The sequence below is a fragment of the Ovis aries genome, chromosome 6, assembly GCF_016772045.2.
Source record: "Ovis aries strain OAR_USU_Benz2616 breed Rambouillet chromosome 6, ARS-UI_Ramb_v3.0, whole genome shotgun sequence".
Lineage (NCBI taxonomy): Eukaryota > Metazoa > Chordata > Mammalia > Artiodactyla > Bovidae > Ovis > Ovis aries.
The window spans coordinates 20,698,685-20,715,462 of NC_056059.1; positions in this window are offsets into that span (position 1 = coordinate 20,698,685).

Here is a 16,778-nt window from a genome sequence, read left to right on the forward strand (position 1 = left end):
AGAAGATATAAAGAAGAGATGGAAAGAATACATGGAAGACTGATACAAAAAAGGACTTCATGACCCAGATAACTATGATGATGTCCACTCACTTAGAGCCAGACATCCTGGAATGTGAAGTCAAGTGGGCCTTAGGAAGCATCACTATGAACAAAGCTAGTGGAGACAATGGAATTCCAGTTGAGCTATTTCAAATCTAGAAAATGATGCTATGAAAATGCTGCACTCAATATGCCAGCAAATTTGGAAAACTCAGCAGTGGCCACAGGACTGGAAAAAGTCAGTTTTCATTCTAACCCCAAAGAAAAGCAATGCCCAAGAATGTTCAAACTATTACACAATTGCACCCATCTCACACACTAGCAAAGTAATGCTCAAAATTCTCCAAGTCAGACTTCAACAATATGTGAACCATAAACTTCCAGATGTTCAAGCTGGATTTAGAAAATGCAGAGGAACCAGCGATCAAATCGCCAACATCCATTGGATCATAGAAAAAGAAAGAGTTTTGAAAAGCATCTGCTTCTGCTTTATAGACTACAACAACGCCTTTGACTGTGTGGATCACAGCAAACTGTGGAAAATTCTTCAAGAGATGGGAGTATCAGACCACCTGAGCTGCCTCCTGAGAAATCTGTATGCAGGTCAAGAAGCAACAGTTAGAATTGGACATGGAACAACAGACTGGTCCCAAATAGGAAAAGGAGTACATCAAGCTGTATATTGTGACCCTGCTTTTTTAACTTATATGTAGAGTACATCTTGCAAAATGCTGGGCTGGATGAAGCATAAGCTGGAATCAAGACTGCCAGGAGAAATATCAATAACCTCAGATATGCAGATGACACCACCCTTATGGCAGAAAGCAAAGAAGAACTAAAGAGTGTCTTGAAAGTGAAAGAGGAGAGTGAAAATGTTGGCTTAAAGTTCAACATTCAGAAAACTAAGATCATGGCATCTGGTCCCACCGCTTCATGGCAAATAGATACGGTAAGAATGGAAACAGTGACAGTCTTTATTTTGGGGGGCTCCAAAATCACTGCAGATGGTGACTGAAGCCATGAAATTAAAAGATGCTTACTCCTTGGAAGAAAAGCTAATGCCAACCTGAAAGTGAAAGTGAAGTCGCTCAGTCGTATCTGACTCTTTGTGACCCCATGAACTGTAGCCTACCAGGCTCCTCTGTCCATGGGATTTTCCAGGCAATAGTGCTTGTGTGGACTGCCATTTCCTTCTCCAGGGGATCTTCCTGACCCAGGAATCGAACCCAGGTCTCCCACATTGTAAATAGATGCTTTACTGTCTGAGCTACCAGGGAAGTCCCAAACTAGACAGCATATTGAAAAACAGAGACCTTACTTTGCCAGTAAAGGTCCATCTAGTCAAAGCTATGGTTTTTCCAGTAGTCATGTTTGGATGTGAGTTGGACTATAAAGAAAACTGAGCACTGAAGAATTGATGCTTTTGAACTGTGGTGTTGGAGAAGACTCCTGACATTCACTTGGACTGCAAGGAGATCCAACTAGTTCATCCTAAAGGAAATCAGTCTTGAATATTCATTGGAATGACTGATAATGAAGCTGAAACTTCAATACTTTGGCCACCTGATGCAAAGAACTGACTCACTTGGAAAGATCCTGAAGCTGAGAAAGATTGAGGGTGGAAGGAGAAGCAGACAACAGAGGATGAGATGGTTGGATGGCATCGCTGATTCGATGGACATGAGTTTTAGTAAGCTCTGAGAGTTGGTGATGGACAGGGGAGCCTGGTGTGCTGCAGTCCATGGGAGAGACTAAAGTGAACTGATGGTGGTTCAATTTTTAAATTTTTGAGGACTGCCATACTGTTTTCCATAATGGCTGCATTAATTGACATTCCAACCAACATTGCATGAGGGTTCCCTTTTCTCCACATCCCCTTCAACTGTTATTCTTTCTTGTCTTTTGAAAATAACCATTCTAACACTGTGAAATGATATGTCTTTGTGAGAGCCCAATTTTTTACACACGTGAGGTAAAGATAGAGTAACACACGCTGGCTTTTATGTTAAAAAAATAAATTAGTAAAGGGGGAGTTTGTTCTGACATTTCATTTGGGGTGATGAGGGTGGGGCCACAGTGTGCAGATTAGAAGCAACTGTACTGGATGTATGAATCCTGCACAGGTTTCCTTCATCCAGGTCAACATCACTCTGAACATGGCTTGGGTGTCATTGTGGTCTTCCATCCTGGGCTTGATCATCTTATAAGAGCACAACATTCATGGTGACTCTAGACAAGAAAAACAAGACCTCACAGAAATCCTAGCACCATTACATATCTAGAAGGTTAGTTCTGAATACACTGTAGTGCTGGGCTCCCAGTTGAAGCAACTTCTGATCACGAGTATCCTTCCTACAGCTTTGTAATTACCATGACTCAGTGTCTCTCCTCTTTCTACTCTTTACTAAGAGTAAGTTCCTTCTTTCTGTGTATAATAAAAACAGGAAACAGAATACAACTATATAGCTTCTTTTAAACTTTATAATTTACCATAGATCTGGCTCTTAGGATCTCCTTTGGTCTTCCACTCAGGGCTTCTCTTTATGTATTTATTTTTCAGCTTTGTTTCTCAGTAACTCATTTTCTTTTTATTTCTAATTTAGTTTCTGGAAGCAGTGTTTATTTCATTGTTCATTTTGTGTGTATATGTTTGTGTGGCAGGGGAAGGATTGGGTCATAGATACCTGTCTATCTCATGAAAGAGCATCCTTTGGAGGGTTTGGGAGTCCACACTTGATGGACTCAACCATGATTGGAGGAGGGTGTAGAAAGCTGAGATAGGACCCCATTTGTTTAAAATAGAACTTCCTAAAAGTGAACATCAGCACTCTGAAAAAAACAGGTCAAAATTGGAAAATATAATGGACAAAATTAACATTGTAGTTTTCAGACATTGCTGATCTATCAATCAAAGCCAAAATAAGGGTTGGGAATAAGACCAAAATATAGTATTAGATTCAAAACAGTCAACCTACATAGATGTTGCACTTATTTATCCATATACACAGTAAAATCCAGAGGTGCTTTGGACGTTTTAAGTTTAATTCCTTACATACTATGGAGAGGACTTCCCTGGTGGCTCAGATGGTAAAGTGTCTGCCTACAATGTGTGAGACCTGGGTTCAATTCCTGGGTTGGGAAGATCCCCTGGATAAGGAAATAGCAACCCACTCCAGTATTCTTGCCTGGAAAATCCCATGGACAGAGGAGCCTGGTGGGTTACAGTCCATGGCGTCACAAAGAATTGGACATGACTGAGCAACTTCACTTCATGGGCATAGAAGGAACCTACCTCCACATAGTAAAGGCCATATATGATAAGCCTACAGCAAAGATCATTCTCAATGGTGAAAACCTGAAAGCATTCCCCCTAAGATCAGAAATGAGACAAGGGTGCCCACTTTTGCCACTATTACTCAACATAGTTCTCGAAATCCTAGCTACAGCAATCAGAGAAGAAAAAGAAATAAAAAGGAATCCAGATCAGAAAAGAAGTAAAGCTCTCACTGTTTGCAGATGAATGATACTGTACATAGAAAACCTTAAAGATATTATCAGAAAATTATTAGAGCTAATCAGTGAATTTAGCAAAGTTGCAGGATACAAACTCAGTTCACAGAAATGCAAGTACAGTTGCATTTCTATATACTAACAATGAAAAATCAGAAAGAGAAATGAAAGAATCAATCCCATTTACCTTGCAACAAGAAGAATTAGATATCCAGGAATAAACAGATGGAGAGATATTCCATGTTTCTGGGTAGGAAGAATCAATATTGTGAAAATGACTATACGACCAAACATAATTGACAGATTCTCTGTGATCCCTATCAAATTACCAATGACATTTTCCCCAGAACTAGAACAAAAAATTTCACAACTCATATGGAAACACAGAAGACCCCAAATAGCCAAAGCAGTCTTGAGGAATAAGAATGGAGCTGGAGGAATCAACCTTCCTGACTTCAGGTTATACTACAAAGCTACAGTCATCAAGACAGTATGGAACTAGTACAAAAACAGAAATATAGACCAATGGAACAAGATAGAAAGCCCATAAATAAGCCCATGCAACTATAGGTACCTTATTTTTGGCAAAGGAGTTAAGAATATACAATAGGGCAAAGACAACCTCTTCAATAAATGGTGCTGAGAAAACTGAACAGCTACATGTAGAAGAAGGAAATTAGAATACTTCCTAACACTATACACAAAGATAAACTCAAAACAGATTAAAAGACCTAAATGTAAGACCAGAAACCCTAAAACTCTTAGAGGAAAACATAGGCAGAAGACTCAAAGACATAAATCAAAGCAAGATCCTTTATGACCCACCTCCTCAGTTCAGTTCATTCAGTCGCTCAGTCGTGTCTGACTCTTTGCAACCCCATGAATCACAGCATGCCAGGCTTCCCTGTACATTACCAACTCCCGGAGTTTACCCAAACTCATGCCCATCGAGTCAGTGATGCCATCCAGCCATCTCATCCTCTGTTGTCCCCTTCTCCTCCCACCTTCAATCCTTCCCAGAATCAGGGTTTTTTCCAATGAGTCACTCTTCTCATGAGGTGGCCAAAGTATTGGAGTTTCAGCCTCAACATCAGTCCTTCCAATGAACACCCAGGACTGATCTCCTTTAGGATGGACTGGTTGGATCTTCTTGTAATCCAAGGGACTCTCAAGGGTCTTCTCCAACACCACAGTTCAAAAGCATCAATTCTTTGGTGCTCAGCTTTCTTTATAGTCCAACTCTCACATCCAAACATAACCACTGGAAAAACCATAGCCTTGACTAGATGGACTTTTGTTGGCAAAGTAATGTCTCTGCTTTTTAATGTGCTATCTAGCTTGGTCATAACAGAAGTAAACAAGTTGATTAAACTTAAAAGCTTTTGCACAGGAAAGGAAACACTAAGAAAGGTAAAGGGACAACCTTCAGAATGAGAGAAAATAACAGCAAATGAAACAACTGACAAGGGATTAATTTCCAAAATATACAAGCAGCTCGTACAACTCAATACCAGGAAAACAACCCAATTAAAAAGTGGGAAAAAGACCTAAACAGACATTCTCCAAAGAAGACATACAGATGGTCAACAAACACATGAAAATATTCACAACATCGCTCATTATTAGAGAAATGAAAATCAAAATGACAATGAGATATCACTTCACACCGGTCAGAATGGTCATCATCAAAATGTCTACAAACAGTAAGTGCTGCAGAGGGTGTGGGGAAAAGGGAACACTCTTGCACTGTTGGCGGATGTAGAGTGATCCAGCAACTATGGAAGATGATATGGAGATTCCTTAAAAAACTAGGAATAAAACCACCATATGACCCAGCAATCCCACTCCTAGGCATATACCCTGAGGAAACCAAAATTGAAAGAGACACATGTATCCCACTGTTCACTGCAGCACTATTTACAATAGCTAGAACACGGAAGCTAGATGTCCATCGACAGATGAATGGATGAAGAAGTTGTGGTAAATATACACAATGGGATATTACTCAGCCATAAAAAGGAATGCCTTTGAGTCAGTTCTAACGAGGTGGATGAACCTAGAACCTCTCATACAGAGTGAAGAAGTCAGAAAGAGAAAGATAAATATTGTATTCTAAAGTGTCCCATGGACAGAGGGGCCTGGTAGGCTGCAATCCATGGGGTCGCTAAGAGTCAGACACAACTGAGCGACTTCACTTTCACGTTACACTTTCATGCATTGGAGAAGGAAATGGCAACCCACTCCAGTGTTCTTGCCTGGAGAAGCCCAGGGATGGGGGAGCCTGGTGGGCTGCCATCTGTGGGGTCGCACAGAGTTGGACATGACTGAGGCAACTTAGCAGCAATACATATATACAGAATCTAGAAAAATGGTCCTGAAGAATTTACTTACATGACAGCAAAGTCAAAGGCACACAGTCAAAGGCTTTGGCATAGTGAGCGCTAAAATCTGAGCTCACATATAAGAAACCTGTGTGCAATAACTCCATTCTCCCTTATTAGATTGTTCAATATTAAAGGAGATATTTGTATTAAGTCTTCTGTCTTAGTCTTAGTCCGTTCCGGCTCCTATTATAGACTGGGTCTTGTAAACAAGAGATGTTTATTTCTCAGAGTTCTTGAGGCTAGGAAGACTAAGGTCAAGGTTTCAGCATATCTGGTGATTAGCAAGAGTTCCCTTCCTGTTTTGTAGTTGACTGCCTTTTGCTGTATTGTTGCATGGTAGAGAAAGAGAGAGAAAGAGAGCTCTGATCTTTTCCTGTTTTAATAAAGGCACTAATCATATTATGGAGGCCCAACCTTCATGGCCTCAGTTCAGTTCAGTCGCTCAGTCATGTCTGAATTTGCAACTCCATGGAATGCAGCAGGCCAGGCCTCCCTGTCCATCACTAACTCCCAGAGTTTACTGAAACTCATGTCCGTTGAGTCAGTTATGCCATTCAACCATCTCATCCTCTGTTGTCCTCTTCTCCTCCCACCTTCAATCTTTCTCAGCATCAGGGTCTTTTCCAGGGAATCAGTTCTTCTCATCAGATGGCCGAAGTATTGGAGTTTCAGCTTCAGCATCAGTCCTTCCTATGAATATTCAGGACTGATTTCCTTTAGGATGGACTGGTTGGATCTCCTTGCTGTCCAAGGGACTCTCAAGAGTCTTCTCCAACACCACAGTTCAAAAGTATCAGTTCTTCAGTGCTCAGCTTTCTTTATAGTCCAACTCTTACATCCATACATGACCACTGGAAAAAACATAGCCTTGACTAGATGGACCTTTGTTGGCAAAGTAATGTCTCTGCTTTTTAATACGCTGTCTAGGTTGGTCATAACTTTTCTTCCAAGGAGCAAACGTCTTTTAATTTCATGGCTGCAGTCACCATCTGTAGTGATTTTGGAGCCCCCCAAAATAAAGTCTGTCACTGTTTCCACTCTTTCTTCATCTATTTACCATGAAATGATGGGACTTGATGCCATGATCTTAGTTTTCTGAATGTTGAGTTTTAAGCCAACTTTTTCACTCTCCTCTTTCACTTTCATCAAGAGGTTTTTTAGTTCTTCTTCACTTTCTGCCATAAGGGTGGTGTCATCTGCATATCTGAGGTTATTGATATTTCTCCCAGAAGACTTTATTCCAGCTTGTGCTTCATCCAGTCCAGCATTTCTCATGATGTACTCTGCATAAAAGTTAAATATGCAGGGTGACAATATATAGCCTTGATGTACTCCTTTCCTGATTTGGAACCAGTCTGTTGTTCCATGTCCAGTTTTAAGTGTTGTTTCTTGACCTGCATACAGATTTCTCAGGAGGCAGGTCAGGTGGTCCTGTATTCCTATCTCTTGGAGAATTTTCCAGAGTTTGCTGTGATCCACACAGTCAAAGGCTTTGGCATAGTCAATAAAGCAGAAGCAGATTTTTTTTTTTCTGGGATTCTCTTGCTTTTTCCATGATTCAATGGATGTTGGCAATTTGATCTCTGGTTTCTCTTCCTTGTCTAAATCCAGTTGCTTCCAGATGAACATCTGAAAGTTCCTGGTTCATGTACTGTTGAAGCCTGGCTTGGAGAATTTTGAGTATTACTTTGCTAACGTGTGAGATGAGTGCAATTGTGCAGTAGTTTGGACATTGCTTGGCATTGCCTTTCTTCGGGATTTTAATGAAAACTGATCTTTTCCAGTCTTGTGGCCACAGCTGAGTTTTCCAAATTTGTTGACATATTGAGTGCAGCATTTTCACAGCATTATCTTTTAGGATGTGAAATAGCTCAACTGGAATTCCATCACCTCCACTAGCTTTGTTCGTAGTGATGCTTCCTAAGGCCCACTTGATTTTGCATTCCAGGATTTCTGGCTCTAGGTGAGTGATCACACCATTGTGATTATCTGGGTTGTGAAGATCTTTTTGTACAGTTCTTCTGTGTATTCTTGCCACATCTTAATATCTTCTGCTTCTGTTAGGTCCATACCATACCCCATTCTCATGGCCTCATCTAAATCTAATTGTCCTCCAAAGGCCCACCTCCAAATACCACTACATTGGGGATTAGAGCTTGAACATATGACTATTGCAGGAATACAAACATTCAGCCCATTGCATCTTCCATTTCCTTCTATCTTTCTTACTTTTAGCTAGTTCAGGAAAAATGGGAAATAGAGCACTATTTACTGGGCCTTAATCAATCGCAGCATCGTCACTGTAGCATTGCGTGATTCTAGGCTAATTCATTAATTTAGGCAACTTTGTAAGTGTCTACAATATCCAAGGTAATCCCTAGGAAGATTAATTCTTCCACTTGAGTTTTAAAAACTAAAGTAGGCATCAGAGAATTTATAGTTTTAGTCCCACTAGATTGTAAACATCATGTTGAAGTTGGAATTGGATAGTATTTGGAATTTACATTATTCTAAGTGGATTTCAAAATGTGTAGAGCTTGCTTTAAAAATATTCTGTATGTATTCATTTTAGGAGATGTGTTCATAGTCTTCCCTTTTCCATCACTCTTTTTAATTCTTCTAGGTAAGTAGATTGTTCTTTAAGCTTCTAAATGGTTCTGACATTTTACTCCTGCCTTCAATTAATTTAATTTGTACTTAAAGAATATCTATAACTACATTTAAGCAAAAACAGTTTCCATAGTAACATCATAGATTTTCTAAATTCAGGCTATGATGTAATCAACTAAAATGACTGTCATACCCAAATTCTTGTTTATTTCATCTTCAGCATTCCTTATTTAAATCTATTGTACTACACACAGATTTTCCACATATGAATTTAACTTGGAAGTATAGGACATTTTCCAATTGCTTCTATTTCAGAAATTCTTGTTTGATTTCACAGTGTTATGGAATCCACATTCCTGCTAGAGTTAAGATATTGACAGAATAGGCTGGATTATGTAGAGTGTGTCTATATGATGTTGACCTAGTTTTCTAAAATTATGGAAATTTTCTATCCATGCTGACAGCTTGTGAAATATCACTATAGTCAAAATATTATGGAAGAGTGGATTTCACACACTAAATTGATTGTTACTGTTAGATCTATTAACATATTATAATATAAAGTAGTTGAGGATCTTGCCCTTGATTTCCTGGGGAAAAGAATCTAATAAGATTGTTTTTTGCATATATTTAAATTTTTTACTTAATTGCTCTTCTTATAAGTAGTAATTGTGGATATACATTTGTATTCAATTGAGATTATTCTCTAAAGCACTATCATAGTAGAAAAGATTGAGATCTTTGCTTTGGGGTTTAGAGAAATTTATTTGAATAAATCTAGGCTTCTGAGCCTGTAAACTCTGGACAGAGAATTTTGTAAGTGAATTTTCTTTATTCAGGATCTCTTTTTTGCTCACTTTTCCCTTTGTTCATTGTTAGGACAGAAAAATAAGAGTGTTTATTTGTGGACATAGTCAAGTTATATCCTAGAGGATAAAAGAAAGGGAGAAAGGAATGAAAGTTATTAGCTGTGTTAATACTGCCTAGGAGGCCCCATGTACTGCTTGGAGGCCCCAGAGGAGTTCAGTGTAGTCAGGAGATTTCAGAGGGAATCCTTCATCATAATTCCCTAAGATAGGTCCAGTTGCTCTTTCCTCTTTCCATTGATAGAAGTTTACTTCTTTTTATAGTACATCTTATTACATATATAAATATTATTATGTCTTTAAGTATCTCTTCTGCTAGCCCCTAAGTTCCATAAAGATAGTAAGTTCCAAGAAAGCAGTTGCCACATTGGCAATAGTTTCAGAGACACAGAATAAAGTTTTGGAGATCTGGAGATTTTTGGTGATATTTGCTAGAATAGACTCAGGGGAGTATTTGAGTGTATTCATCAGCATTCACTCAGGTAATATATTCTATGTAGTCTGTGCTTAGAAGGTTTAATATAGAATCATGTGTTGACAGAACTTGCTGGAGAAAAATTGAACAACTGAAACTCAGGGAAGTTGCCACTGAGGATAAGGAAGTTGGCCGAAGTTCGGAGAAATTGACACAAAAGATCTCAGTCTGAGATGCTAAAGTAAATTGTTCTCAAAAGTTATCCAGCAGTTATTTTAATTCTCCAAAATCTATAGAAAGCCCCCCAAATGGCTTCAGTCTGTGGGGGAAAACAGATGGGTCTTCAGAATTTCCCTGAAAGCCGTGGCGATTTGATCATCCCTCTGTATCTCTCATATGTCACCTGCTCCAGAGAATCGCAGCTTCTGCTTTACTTTCACTTAATTCTCACCTGAGTTTGTCACTGATAAAGTCTAACCTAGAACCATGTAAAGTAAGAGGGTCTGGGATTTGTATTTTGCAGATTTAGGTGGAGTGATTGTGATACTGAGCTGACCACAAACATTCCAGGACTAGAATTTGTGTGAGACTAGTTATCAAGGTGTAGAAAGAGAAGTAGGCCACAGAGCAGACAATTTTTAAAGGTAAATTGATTCCAAGAGTCTGTTATACACATCTGTGTCTTTTTTCCTGTCTTGCATACAGGGTCGTCATTGCCATCTTCCGGGGTGGTCATGTTTGGGAACGCATGTAAGAATTAAAGATTTTAAAATTTAAAAAAAAAAAGGTAAATTGATTGAAGAAGGATGAAAGGAGATAGGGTTATTAAAGGCAAACAAAGGACTTAGATTCTTTTCCTTTTAAGGGTGATAATACTTGGCTAGATTTGTAGCAGAAAGGAAGAAGCTAATGCAGGACAGTTTGTTGTATGATAAAGGAGATAATCATTAATGAAGTAAGGTCTCGGAGGGAGATGAGAAAGGTTGAGAGCAAAGTATGACTGGAGAGTTTAGGAAGCACCAGGCTTTTTCTAAAACTGAGAATAAGACAGCATGGTGCGAAAATGATGACCCAGAGGGATGGTTCAGGGAGGGAGGAGGGAGAGGGGTTCAGGATGGGGAACACGTGTATACCTGTGGCAGATTCATGTTGATGTATGGCAAAACCAATACAATATTGTAAAGTAATTAACCTCCAATTAAAATAAATAAATTTATATTTTAAAAAATGGGTTTCAGAGTGGTGGGTTGAGGGAGTTGATGGGTGATGACTTCTGTTTTCTCTGTGAAATGAGAAGTAGTGATGCCTGCCAAGGAGGGATCTGGCAGGGGTTAATGCTGAGGAGAGCGCATTGGTTTGGATTAATGCTAAGGATAATAGGGACAAAAGTTATCTGTGACCAAGCAAAAGATTGCTGAGTTCACTGAGATCTCGGAGGAGTCCCAAGCCCATACATTTGTGGTGACACCAATCGAAATGGCTACTGAATTTTCCCCATCTGCACTTACCATTTATGATGAATTTAAAGCCCACTTGAGGTCTTATTTTCTATTACTTCAGTGAGTGCCCTGTGCTTATCTGCTCCTGGCATTCATCTAGGCACAGTAAAAAACAAACAAACAAAAAAACTATTTGTGCATTCATATAGTAGTTTGAATTAAACCGAACCAAACCAGCTGAAGATACTGGATCTAGGTTTAGTAAGTTGTGGAGTCCATGATGCAAAAAGATTTAGAACTAAGGAGAGAGGGCAGAGGATCTGTGACTGTGCTGGGATTATTGACTAAGGAGTCTGGGCTGCGTAGGAAAGAAAATGAGGCCAGGGAAGATGACTACAAAGAATACATAAAAATGAAAGGAAAAGGAAATAGAAGTCTTGAGAGTTTGAAGAATAGATTGAGAATAGAGGAGTGAAAGAAATGGGAAAAAAAAAAAAAGCCCAACAAGAATTGTAGTCACAGAGTGTACCAGTCACTGGTGATGTTGTCAGAGTTGTAGTACTTCTTAGTAACAGAGAAGAGATGTAGGAGTAGATGAAGGGTAGTGGAACTTAGAACATGAAAGAATTAAGACTGTGGCACTGGGCAGGGCCACTATATACAACTGATGATTATACCACTCTAATCTGTAGAATAATCTGTATGATGCCCACTGGAATTGTGCATTGCACACCAGCATAGCTCCTCATGGTAGTCTCAGACTGAGTGTTTGTACGAGTCTTGGCAGATATTGCCAAGACTGGTTCTTCTAGTAACATAAGTGAATAGTCAGGTTACTATGTGACTGGAGGTTTTCTGGACAGAGAAGAAAGAGAAATGACCTGGGACAGGTTTTATAGTACATAGAATTGGTACTTTGAGGTGAAAGAAACATTTTGATTTATCGAAATGGATAAACTTTTTACAAATGGAGAGACCAGTAGGGACAAAGTCTTAACTGTGAGAAAGTGCTCTGATTGTGTAGACAATACATTTCCCACTTTTCAGAGCTGTTCAGAAGACAGGCCTTTCCATGGTATACATCATGATGGTGGCTATGGCATTATGATGAAAGTGGAAATCCTGAACATGGGAGTTTAGAGATCTTTGTACATTATATTCCAGTAATAGAAAGCAATTTCGGTTCTAGAAAAGAAGGTCAGAGCATGATGTCATGCACTTTTAATGGATGGGCAGAAGGTGCAGATCAGAGCCAGGAATTCTCTGCTGCTTTGGTAGGAAGCAAAGCTGGTTGGATTAAAAACTGAAAAGGATTAGTTTTCTTTGTTAGCAGAGATAATTATTAGTCTTTTCTAAGCATTTTAGCCTTGTAACTATGAAAATGGAAGAGTACAAAACGGATAGGTTGTACCAAGTGCTTTCTTAATTTGTTCTATGAAATTATTCTGATGTATTCACAAACAGTTCACTTCAGAGAAACAATTGTCTCTGGAAATAGTTGTTTTGTATTTATATTATGCAGTATTATTCATTAAAATTGTTGTGTATAATACAGTTAACATCATTATTTTGCTTTATGTGGAGCCTTTGCATCATGAATCCCTGAAAGATTTATAAAAATATTACAATAATTCCTATAACATCCTTGTGTAAGAGGTAAATTTCATTAAAAATTCTGTTGGTAGTAATTCTCAGAAACAATGAACTAGTCACCCACATAAAAGCAATATTAGTAGAGAAAAAATTGTGGGCAGTCAACATATAGGAAGGTTTAAATTTTTTCCACTGTACTATCTATGATTGGCTGCTGAAAACCTTAAGTAAACCTTTAAGTCATGACTGAATGCAAAAGAAATGTATTATTTGCTTCTCTAAAGTACAAATGATGGTAAGAGGTGAGGAGTTATGCAGGAGCAAAGAGGGCAATTGTATAGATACAGAAATTTCAGGACTGACTACCATTTTCAATATATGAATACCAAAATTGACATAGGTATTGTCATCAGTTCAGTTCAGCCACTCAGTTGTGTCCAACTCTGTGGCCCCATGGACTGTACCACTCCAGGCCTCTCTGTCCATCACCAACTCCCAGAGTTTACTCAGACTCATGTCCATTGAGTTGGTGATGCCATCCAACCATCTCAACCTCTGTTGTCCCCTTCTCCTCCTGCCTTCAATCTTTCCCAGCATCAGGGTCTCTCCTAATGAGTCAGTTCTTCACATCAGATGGCCAAAATATTGGAGTTTCAGCTTCAATATCAGTCCTTCCAATGAACACCCAGGACTGATCTCCTTTAGAATGGAATGGTTGGATCTCCTTGCAGTCCAAGGGACTCTCAAGAGTCTTCTCCAACACCACAGTTCAAAACCATCAATTCTTTGGCTTTCAGCTTTCCTTTTAGTCTAAATCTCACATCCATACATGACTACTGGAAAAACCATAGCTTTGACTAGACAGACCTTTGTTGGCAAAGGAATGTCTCTGCTTTTAATATGCTCTCTAGGTTTGTCATAGCTTTTCTTCCAAGGGGCAAGTGTCTTTTAATTTGATGGCTGCATTCACCATCTGCAGTGATTATGGAGCCCCCCAAAATAAAGTCTGTCACTGTTTCCATTCTTTCCCTGTCTATTTGCCATGAAGTGATGGGACTGGATGCCATGATCTTAGTTTTCTGAATGTTGAGCTTTAAGCCAACATTTTCACTCTCTTCTTTCACTTTCATCAAGAGGCTCTTTAGTTCTTCAATTTCTGCCATGAAGGTGGTGTCATCTGCATATCTGAGGTTATTGATATTTCTCCTGGCAGTCTTGATATCAGCTTGTGCTTCATCCAACCTGGCATTTCCCATGATGTACTCTGCATGTAAGTTAAATAAGCAGGGTGACAATATACAGCCTTGATGTACTCCTGTCCTGATTTGGAACCAGTCTGTTATTTCATGTCCAGTTCTAACTGTTGCTTCCTGATCTGCATACAGATTTCTCAGTAGGCAGGTCAGGTGGTCTGTATTCCCATCTCTTGAAGAATTTTCCAGAGTTTGTTGTGATCCACACAGTCAAAGGCTTTAGCATAGCCAATAAAGCAGAAGCAGATGTTTTTCTAGAACTCTCTTGTTTTTCTGTGATTCAATGGATGTTGGCAATTTGGTCTCTGGTTTCTCTGCCTTTTCTAAATCTAGCTTGAACATTTGGAAGTTCGCAGTTCATGTACTTTTGAAGCCTGGCTTCAAGAATTTTGAGCATTACTTTACTAATGTGTGAGATGAGTGCAATTGTGAGGTAGTTTGGGCATTCTTTGGCATTGCCTTTCTTCGGGATTTTAATGAAAACTGACCTTTTCCAGTCCAATGGCCACTGCTGAGTTTTTCAAATTTGCTGACATATTGAGTGTAGCATTTTCACATCATCTTTTAAGATTTGAAATAGCTCAAATGGAATTCCATCACCTCCACTAGCTTTGTCCATAGTGATACTTCCTAAGGCCCACTTGACTTCGCATTCTAGGATGTCTGGCTTTAGGAGAGTGATCACACCTTCGTGATTATCTGGGTCATGAAGATCTTTTTTTGTATAGTTCTTCTGTGTACTCTTGCCACATCTTCTTAATACCTTCTGCTTCTGTTAGGTCCATACCATTTCTGCCCTTTATTGTGCCCATCTTTACATGCAATGTTCCCTTGGTATCTCTAATTTTCTTGAGGAGATCTCTAGTCTTTCCCCTTCTATTGTTTTCCTCTATTTTTTTGCATTGATTGCTGGGGAAGGCTTTCTTATCTCTCCTTGCTATTCTTTGGAACTCTGCATTCAAATGGGTATATCTTTCCTTTCCTCCTTTGCCTTTCACTTCTCTTCTATTCACAGCTATTTGTAAGCCCTCCTCAGACAGCCATTTTGGCTTTTTGCTTTTCTTTTCCTTGGGGATCTTCTTGATCCCTGCCTCCTGTACAATGTCATGAACCTCCATCCATAGTTCTTTAAGCACTCTGTCTAACAGATCTAATCCCTTGAATCTATTTATCACTTCCACTGTATAATCCTAAGGGATTTGATTTAGATCATACATGAATGGTCTAGTGGTTTTCTGTAATTTCTTCAATTTAAGTCTGAATTTGGCAATAAGGAGTCATGATCTGTGCCACAGTCAGCTCCAGGTCTTGTTTTTGCTGACTGTATAGAGCTTCTCCATCTTTGGCTTCAAAGAATATAATCAAAAGTAGGCATTGTCATGGAGAAGGCAATGGCACCCCACTCCAGTACTCTTGCCTGGAAAATCCCATGGATGGAGGAGCCTGGAAGACTGCAGTCCATGGGGTCCCTGAGGGTCAGACATGACTGAGCGACTTCACTTTCATGCATTGGAGAAGGAAATGGCAACCCACTCCAGTGTTCTTGCCTGGAGAATCCCAGAGACAGTGGAGCCTGGTGGGCTGCCGTCTATGGGGTCGCACAGAGTCGGACACGACTGAAGCGACTTAGCAGCAGCAGCAGCAGCAGCAGCAGGCATTGTCATATAGACTACAGATGGTAGAACTGAGACAGAGAATTATGTAGGATATTTTTATTGGCCATCCACTTTCTATAGGCCGGAGTGTATTTACCTGACCACACCTAACTGCAAAGGAGACAAGGAAAGGTCCTGTGTATTAGGAAAAAAGGGCTTCATGGTGGCTCAGATGGTAGAGAATCTGCCTGCAATGCAGGAGGTCCCTGGGTGAGGGAGATCCCCTGGAGAAGGGAATGGCTATCCACTTCAGTATTCTTGCCTGAAGAATCCCATGGACAGAGGAGCCTGGCAGGCAATGGTGCATGGGGTTGCAAAGAGTTGGACATGACTGAGCAACTAAGTGCACACACTTCGGGAGAAAAGGAAAATGGGTTTGATTAACAATCTGTCTGTTTCTGCCATAATTACCAGTCAGCAGCTCACAAAACATGGATGCTTTCTAATGTGAATTTTAAAAAATATGGCCCAAGTTGTCGTTTTTAGTAATTATGTCACATCTTGACATCAGCTATAGTACAACAGAATGTTCCAGGAAATAGATTTCCACAGTAGAACCCCTGTAGTGGCTCGGTTGTATAACTCTCAACTGAAAATTCCAGGTATGATATAAGTATCTGGGTCATGTATATATAAGTGACTGTTGCAACTTGAAGTGAATCCACAAAAAGGAAAAAGGAGAAGCAAGACAGCACCCTTTCTTGCTCACTACATGCACCCACTTCAACCACATACAAATATCCTAAGCAAAGTCGTGATGCTGGTTCACAGAGAGTGGAAGGGGCAGGGTACTCAGATTTGTTTCACAGCACAAGATGCAAGTGGGCTTGCGTGAGATTCACAAAAGGAAAGACAAAGAATATTTTGATTATGAGGAACAAGAAAGTTCTAAGGAGTGATCCCTGTGTTGTAGGAATAATGATCTCTAAGGATACAAACAGCTCTGGGAAGAATCCCCATCCCCATACCCAAACATAACAATTTCCAACTTTGGTCACATGTTGGACTGAAT